The sequence below is a fragment of the Anolis sagrei genome, chromosome X (assembly GCF_037176765.1).
Source record: "Anolis sagrei isolate rAnoSag1 chromosome X, rAnoSag1.mat, whole genome shotgun sequence".
Taxonomy (NCBI): Eukaryota; Metazoa; Chordata; class Lepidosauria; order Squamata; family Dactyloidae; genus Anolis; species Anolis sagrei.
In genome coordinates this window covers 13,121,227-13,129,883 of record NC_090034.1, presented here as the reverse complement: position 1 = coordinate 13,129,883, position 8,657 = coordinate 13,121,227, and the positions used below count along the sequence as shown (strand labels likewise).

Below are 8,657 nucleotides of genomic sequence, written 5' to 3'. Positions count from 1 at the left end.
TTCTGTTGGTCATGGGAATATTGTGTTCCAAGTTTGGTTCAATTCCATCGTTGGTGGAGTTCAGAATGCTCTTTGATTGTAGGTGAACTATAAATCCCAACAACTACAACTCCCAAATGTGAAGGTCTATTTTCCCCAGACTCCACTAGTGTTCACATTTGGGCAAATTGAGAATTGGTGCCAAGTTTGGTCCAGATCCATCTTGTTGGAATCCACAGTGCTCTCTGGGGGTAGGTGAACTACAACTCCAAAACTCAAGGTCAATGCCCACCAAACCCTTCCAGTATTTTCTGTTGGTCATGGGAGTTCTGTGTGCCAAGTTTGGTTCAATTCCATTGTTGGTGGAGTTCAGAATGCTCTTTTATTGTAGGTGAACTATAAATCCCAGCAACTACAACTCCCAAATGACAAAATCAATCCTAACCCCACCAGTATTCAAATTTGGACGTATTGGGTATTTGTGCCAAATTTGGTCCAGTGAATGAAAATACATCCTGCATATCAGATATTTACATCACGATTCATAACAGGAGCAAGTAATTTACAGCTATAAGGTAGTAACGAAAATAATTGTATGATTGGAGGGTCAGCACAACATGAGGAACTGTATTCAGGGGTCAGGTTGAGAACCACTGCCATACAGCCTGGAAAACTCACAGCAACCCATTGATTGGATTGCTATGGATCAGAGTAGAGAGTAGCCTCTCCCAGGAAAGGAGACCTATTGAATCCAGGCCGGGCACGTTTTGCCAAGCGCCCGGTTCATGATCCGTTTGCTCAGCCAGGCAGCCGACTCCAGGCGGGACTCCCCCGAAAGCACGCCAGGAACTTGACCCAGTCTTTCAAGTGACCTATTTTTAAAGGGCTGGGCTTCATTCCCGGCAAGCCGAGCTCGGAAGCGCCCCCTCCCCAAATGCCAAGGCTGAGAAGGGAGGGCTGAGAGAGCCAGCCCAAGCCATGGAAGACCACCGGCTGCCTCCACGTCCGCCCCTTCTCCTGGTTTTCCTTCAGCACCCGCCGCTGGAACCTCGCCCTCTTGGCGCCTCCTTCTGGGTCCAAAAGGACGCCGCCGGTTCCGAGCAAGGCGAGGGAAAGACCCCGGAGAGACCCATGCCTCGAGGATGCAGACGAGAGCACTAAAAGGTACCCCCTTCTTCCTTGGCTCCATCCCTCCCTGCCCGGTGAGAAAGGGCGAGGCTGCCTTCTCCATCCATCCATCCATCCATCCATCCATCCAAAAGACGCTTCCTTCCTCCCCATGTGTTCTCTCTTCCTCCTTTCCCAAAGCCCCGCTTTGAACCCAGATCCCTGGGGAAGAGAGGAACCCCTTCCCCAAATAGAGACCAAAACCCAACGCGTTCCTCTTTGGAGAGCAGCTGAACTTCTTTCTTCGGAACCTCTCCAAAGGCGACCTTGGCTTTTGCGAGACGAGAGAGAGAGAGAACAAAGGAAAGCGCGGAAAAGGAGGGGGAGAAAAGGGTGGGGATGGGAGTTTGGATGGAGGGAGGAACGAGGGAAGCCTGCCACTCCGTCCCCGAGCCCAGCCCTTGCTTGACCCTTCCAGCGCCTTTTTAATGGGCCCCCCAAAAGAGGGTCCCCCGACCTCCCTTTCCCGTGCGCCCTGGGGACTTTTACGCACAGAGTCCCTCCGGCTCTCTCCTTCTCCATGCCTTTCCTCGGCTGTTTCTCGCCTCGGTTGGGATTCCAGCCGCTTTTTCCCCATCCTCCCCACATCCCCCCCCCCTCCCGCTTTCACTCCGGCTTGGCTCACTCTCCACCCCCCTCTTCCCCCCTCCCTCCCTCCCTTCTAAGTCTGAAGTTTCCACAGTGTGCGCAAAAGCGAAGCGCTCTCCGAGGGTCGGGCGGTGCTGGCTGCTTCCATCGCGTTGGCTGGGATTGAGCTAGAGCTTTTCTCTCTCTTTTTTTTACCCTCCTCACCTTCTGCTCAGGATTTATTTTAGGTGGTGGTGGGGAGAAGGGGGTATTTAACCCCCTCCTTTTAAAAACATCCCCAGGCGATTATTTTGGAGGGGGAGCTTTTTGGAAGAAGAGAAGAGAAAGAGAGAGAGACCCCACTCGCTTTCCTTTGGTGGGGTGTAGCTGGGAAGAATCGCAGCAAAAAGACAGGAGAGGAGGAGGGGAGACAAGATGGGACCCCCACCTGCTTGAAACGACCGCCATTGGGATTGAGACATTGAGAAAACCCTCACGGGATTGTAAAGGGAGGCAGCAGGAACCCTCTTCCTTTTGGAGTCCTCCTTGAAAGTCGGGTTTGGTTTTTTCCCCCTTTCTTTTCGTCGTTGCTTTTTGCTGTCGACATTTTATTTTTGCTGCCTGAGCTCCTGTGGACAGCAAGGCACGGCTATGCGCGTGGGGAGCCCGAGCTTCGTGAAACTCAGGTAAGGAAAAGGAAGGTGCCCACTCCCCCATTGACTCTAACCTAACCACCACCAGCGCCTTATATCTCCCCCCAACTATTGAAGGCAACCTCTCTTCTTTGGTGTGTAAAACACGTTGGAGAATCCACTCAGTTCACGCGTGGGTGAATAGGAGACCCCAGAATGGGGTGAATAGGTCTCTTGGAGGTTTAGAGGCTCTGCTTGACTTTGGAGGAGTATAGCCTCCCCCAAAGCTGCAGAAAGCGGAGGTGAAGAGTGCCATAGGATATATCTAATCCAGTGGCTCCCAACCTTTTTTTGACCAGGGACCCCTTGACCAAGGGCCACTTTGACCAGGGACCATTTGATCAGGAACCACTTTGATCAGGGACCCTTTGACCAAGGACCACTTAAACCAGGGTCTACTTTGACCAGGGACCACTTTGATCAAGGACCACTGACCAGGGACCCCTTGACCAAGAGCCACTTTGACCAGGGACCATTTGATCAGGAATCACTTTGATCAGGGACCCTTTGACCAAGGACCACTTAAACCAGGGTCTACTTTGACCAGGGACCACTTTGACCAAGGACTACTTCACCAAGGACCACTTTAACCAGGGGCCCCTTGACCAAGGACCACTTAGACCAGGGACCACTTTGATCAAGGACTACTTGACCAGGGACCACTATCAAACATTAGTACCGAAATAGTTACAAATCGGTTTTTGGTCAACTTTAGATTCGGTTTGGTTATTTGGGGTGCTGATTCAGAACATTGCATTGGATAGACCACATCAGTTCTAGTTTCTGATACAGAACATATGCCATCCAATGTCACCATCTGCTTTCCCACAGAAAACCATATTTAATCATCTAGAGCCGTGGACCTTATTTTAGGTCTCGCGGCCCACTAGTGGGCCGCTGCCCAAGGGGTTGGGAACCACAGCTCTAATCTATCCAATCCATCTCTCTATCAAGGGGTTTGGGACCCTATTATATACATGGCCTGTTTGGGACTCCCTCCCTCATCCGCATGGCTGTCCAGGTTTTTGGGGGGTGTCTTTTAAAGCTAGGACCTTCCCCCCTCTTTTATTTCCATCACTCCAAATCCGCTGCCTTGCCTTTCTTTCATTCCTCTCTCTTGCACCTCTTTCACTTTTTTCACACACACAAAAAGGCAAGGGAAGGTGCTTCTTTCTCCCTTGACTCGCATGGGAAGGGGGGGGGGGGGCTCCGAAAGGGACCCGCCCCGGCGCCTGTTATTTCCAAGCCAAGGAATAAAGGAACTGACCAGGAAGAGGAAGGGAGAGAAAGCAAGCCAGCCTGGTTTGCAGTGACTGGAGGAGAGCGCAGAACAATGAAGCGCATGGAAGGAAGACCATTCCCCTTTCTGCCTCTTCTTGCTTTCCATCCATTCATCCATCTCTCCCTCTTCCAGGTGAATCCTCACCCCCACCTCCATCCATTTAACCTTTTCCTTCCCCTCTTCCAGCTTCTTGCCTTTAACTCTTTCCCTCCCTCTTTCTGCCTCCCTCTCCTTTTCTTCCTTCTCCTTCTCTCCTTTCCGCCTCCTTTTCTTTAGTCCTCCATCCTTTGTATCCATCTCTTACCTGCAAAGAGTGAGAATGTAGGCTGCAGTCTCCTTGGGGCAGGGACCTCCTGGAAATTGGATCTAGGAGTGGCCAGATCCTAGCCAGGAGTAAATCTACTTTAACCAGTGGCACGAAGGTAACTCAACAGCTGTGAAAATCCCATTAATTCAGTGGGTCTACTCTAAGAAGGTGTGGAAATACATTTAAGCCAATTTGGTTTGTTCTAAAGAGACTTGACCTAGTTTTCCTCTGAGGCTGAGAGAGTGTGACTTGCCCAAAGGCAACCAGTAGGCAAGCAGGAATTCGAACCCTGCTCTCCAGAGTTCTAGTCTAATGCTCAGATCATGACAGCACACTGATGCCACTTGGGCATCTAATAGATTCAGGACAGAGGGGGGAAGTCCTTCTTCCCATATTTCACAATGTTATGAACCATGAAGAATAATAGAATCCTAGAGTTGGAAGAAACCTCATGGACCATCCAGTCCAACCCCATTTTGCCAAGAAGCAGGAAAATCACATTCAAAGGATCCCAACAGATGGCCATCCATCCTCTGTTTAAAAGCCTCCAAAAGAGGAGCCTCCACCACACTCTGGGGCAGAGAGTTCCACTGCTGAACAGCTCTCAGAGTTAGGAAGTTCTTCCTCATGTTCAGGTGGAATCTTCTTTCCTGTCGTTTGAAGCCATTGTTCTGTGTCTTAGTCTTCAAGGCAGCAGAAAAGAAGCTTTTTCCCTCCTTCCTGTGAGTTCCCCTCACATCTTGATCCATGGCCCTCATCGTGTCTCCTCCCAGCCTTCTCTTCTGCAAGCAAAATATGCCCAGCTCTTTAAGCCGCTCCTCATATGGCTTGTTCTCCAGACCCTTGATCATTTGATCCTCCTCTGAACACATTCCAGATTGTCAACATTTCCCTTCAATTGTGGTTTCCAGAATTGGACACAGTGTGATTCCAGGTGTGATCTGACCAAGGCAGAATAGAGGAGTAGCATGACTTCCCTGGATGGAAGGTTAGCCTACGGAACTCACTGCTACATGATTCAGCTGGTTTGCAGCATTGAGATTCCGGAAGGAGAAGGTACTGAGGCATCTACATTGTAGAATGAATGATCCCACTTTCAGTGACATGGCTCAATGGTATAACAGCTTGGGAGTAGTAGTTTTCTAAAATCTTCAATTCCCTGCCAAAGTGTATTAGGTTTCACCAAAGGACATTTACTTTTTTTTACTTCCTCACTTTTTTTGCACTTTCTTTCACTGATCTGACCCTCACTCCACCTTCTGCACTGTATTTATTATCCCTTTTTGCCTTTCCTGTGAATCCAAACCTGTTCTTGTTTTTGAAACGGTCTCGCTCACCTTTTCTAAATACTATTAATCCAGGACAGTGGCCACAAAGTGGACGCTGAAAACATCCTTGATTACCAGGGCAGATTTATATATGCTCGGAATGTCCAACTAAACAAAAGTTGAGGGTTTGTGATGGATGGCAGGCACCCATGTTCCCTTCTTCCTCTTGTCACTGTTTTGCCAAGGCCTTTTACTCCAGGGATTTACAAAGTGCGTAGGACACGCTCTTGGCGCCCCCACCTTCTCTCACAAACACGCAAACATGCACGTGCTCTTGCAGAATTTGGCCTTCCTCTGGAAAGAGACCGAGACCAACTTTTGGAACCCCAAAGATGTCTCTTAAAAACAAGAGGGTGCTTCTTTTCCCTAGTGCTTTGGTGTGTTTACTTGGAACAAAAGGCACAAACGGAGAGACGATGCTGCGTCATGGCTCGAGTGCTAGACTACAGGAGACCTGGGTTCAAATCCTTCTCGGTCTTGGGAAACATCTTGGGCAAATTCCACTCTATTTTGCAGCCCAGATAAAACCTCCTTGGAATAAATCTCACTTCGACAAAAAGGGTTGCTGTATGTCGCTTTGAAGGCGTATAACACTTGAAAGGCAGTTGTTGTTTGAGTGCTGGATTGGGACTTTGAATCCCTGCTCAGCCCTAGTGCCCACTTTGCATAAGTTCTAGAATAATTTCGACCCATGGAAAACCTCCTTGGAATAAATCTATCCAAGAAAACCCCATTGAAAAGGGTTGATTTAAGTTGGACTCAACTTGAAGGCACAGAACTATTCAGAGTGTTCGATTGGGGCTCTGGTGCCATGTCTACGCTGCCATATCACCTAGTTTCTGAATCCAGATCATCTGCTTTGAACTGGATTATATGGCAATGTAGACTCATATAACCCAGTTCAAAGCAGATAATCTGGAACCAGGCAGTGCAGATCCAGCCTGTTAGACCAGATTTAGAATCCTTGCTCAGCCTGAGCTGGGACACATCTTTCTTTCCTTCTTTCCTTCTTTCCTTCTTTCCTTCTTTCCTTCTTTCCTCCCTCCCTCCCTCCTTCCTTCCTTCCTTCCTTCCTTCCTTCCTTCCTTTCTGGTAAAAGGGCCTTGATTTACAGCATGGCCAATGGGAATGTATGCACTTTTTTCCTTCTTCATCCCATTCCAGTTTAACTCTGGGACTCTGGGAGGCCCAGGTTCAAATCCCTGCTCAGTCCTGCTTTTCCACCTTGGACAAGTTCTACTCTTTTTCCAGACCACAGATGATGATATTATTATTATTATTATTATTATTATTATTATCTTTATTATCTTTATTGTCTTTATTTATACCCAGTCTTCCTCCCTGCGAAGACTCAAAGTGGCTAATAATCCACACTAGACAAGTTTAAAAAGTGCAATACAAAAGTTAAAAAAAAATAGTTGGGTTGCTGTGAGTTTTCCAGGCAGTATGTTCCAAAAGCCATGTTCCAAAAGCATTCTCTCCTGATGTTTCGCCCACATCTATGCCAGGCATCCTAAGAGGTTGTGAGTTCTGTTGGAAAGTAGGCAAGTAAGGTTTATATATCTGTGGAATGGAGAAAGAACTCTTGTCTGTTTGAGGCAAGTGTGAAAGTTGCAATTGGCCACCTTGATTAGCATTGAATAGCCTTGCAGCTTCAAAGCCTGGCTAGTTTCTGCCTGGGGGAATCCTTTGTTGGGAGGCGTTAGCTGGCCCTGATTGATTTTTGTCAGGAATTCCCCTGTTTTTTTAGTTATTTGTTTTTAACTAGATGTTATTCTCAACCTCAATGGAATAAATCCTGCCAGGAAAGCACTCCTAATAGGTTTGCTCAACATTGGAGTTGTTTTGAAAGTATATAACAATTGAGATTATTGGATTGGGACTCTGGGAGAGATGGGTTTGAATCCTTCCTTGGTCTTGGAAACCCACTGGGGAAGGTCACGGTCTTCCTTCCTTCCTTCCTTCCTTCCTTCCTTCCTTCCTTCCTTCCTTCCTTCCTTCCTTCCTCTTTCTTTCTTTCTTTCTTTCTTTCCTTCTTTCCTTCCTTCCTTCCTTCCTTCCTTCCTTCCTTCCTTCCTTCCTCCTTTCTTTCTTTCTTTCTTTCTTTCTTTTCTACCTTCCTTCTTTCCTTCTCTCCTTCCTTCCTTCTTTGTAAATGGTTCTTGATTTACAACATGGTCAATGGGTGATTATACTTCTTCCTCCTTTATACCGGGTGTCCCCTGGACAATGTCCTTGCAGATGGCCAATTCTCTCACACCAGAAGTGACTTGCAGTTTCTCAAGTCACTCCTGACACGCAAAAAAAAAAAGTTTAACCTTTCCTTGAAAACAGTGGGAAATGTCTGAATCTCAAATATTATATTTCCAAATTTCCCAACTTTCCCTTTCCTGATTGGGGCCATGCAATTTAGATTCCCAAATTCAGGCTTTGACTCTTTGATCCAGATTGGACTGTCTCTGATCATGACGTTGAACTTTGCATTCTGCTTTTTGAAAATGATGAAACTTAAGAAGTTGTCGTGTTTCATCCTGGGTGGTGGAACAGAATTGTGTGACGACGCACCCATTTATTTTAGCTCTGTTTTCATGGACTATAATCCATTTCTGTGGATTACAGGCCACAAAAGGCTGGTGCTAAAATAAGCCGGTTAGTCTCAAAGCTGCCATAAGATCCCCTCCCTTCCTTTCCCTTCCTTTTCACAGATAAAGAAAGTAACTGATCTTGGAAGTACTAAAGAATTGTTATGGAAATGGAAGTTTGTCTCTGCATTCTCCCAGCATTTTAGCAAAGTTCAGTTTAGAGCAAACCTCTGAAGGAGAGCATGGGAAGGGTTGCAAATGACCTTGCTCAGGTCTTTCTTGATGGAGTTGTTTTGGGTTTCGGACGTCATACCTTTTCAGAAAAGAGTCTTCAATTCCTCAGTTGCTTAGGAGGATCAATTATACTTCCAAGACACTTCTCTCCCTTTTCGAATATACCATAATTCTTGTTGTGGGCCTTCAAGTCATTTCCAACCTGTGGCGACGAAGATTGGAAATGATTTGAAGATCCTCAACAACTGCAAGAAACGGGGTTTTCTTGGCCAGATTTGTCCGGAAGAGGTTTGCCACGGCTTCCCTCTGAGGCTGAGAGTGTGTGACTTGCCCAGGAGCAAGGTTTTGGTGCTGGGCAGGGATCCGAATCCTGGTTTCTGGAGTCTTCCACCATACAAAACTGTCTGCAATCTAGGCATCCTATCTTAGGGATTTCCTGATGGGATTTGGCCAGAGGAGGGTTTTTTCCCCCTGTGGTTTTCATCTGAGGCTGAGAGATTGTGACTCACTCAAGGGTTT

At 47.3% G+C, this 8,657-nt stretch overlaps 1 protein-coding gene across 5 annotated transcripts in view; it reads left to right on the top strand.

Annotated features, from left to right (window-relative positions):
• The first annotated feature begins 766 nt into the window (after positions 1 to 766).
• LOC132782099 (voltage-dependent T-type calcium channel subunit alpha-1H) overlaps positions 767 to 8,657 on the top strand; it is a 229,014-nt gene continuing 221,123 nt past the window's right edge. For 4 of the 5 annotated variants that reach the window (XM_067473305.1, XM_067473304.1, XM_067473306.1 and 1 more), the window contains exon 1: positions 1,845 to 2,399. The gene's annotated coding sequence lies outside the window, so the exon portion shown is untranslated. Of the gene's footprint in view, positions 1,144 to 1,844; positions 2,400 to 8,657 lie in introns of those variants that run through there. The other variant, XM_067473303.1, reaches the window with a different exon arrangement.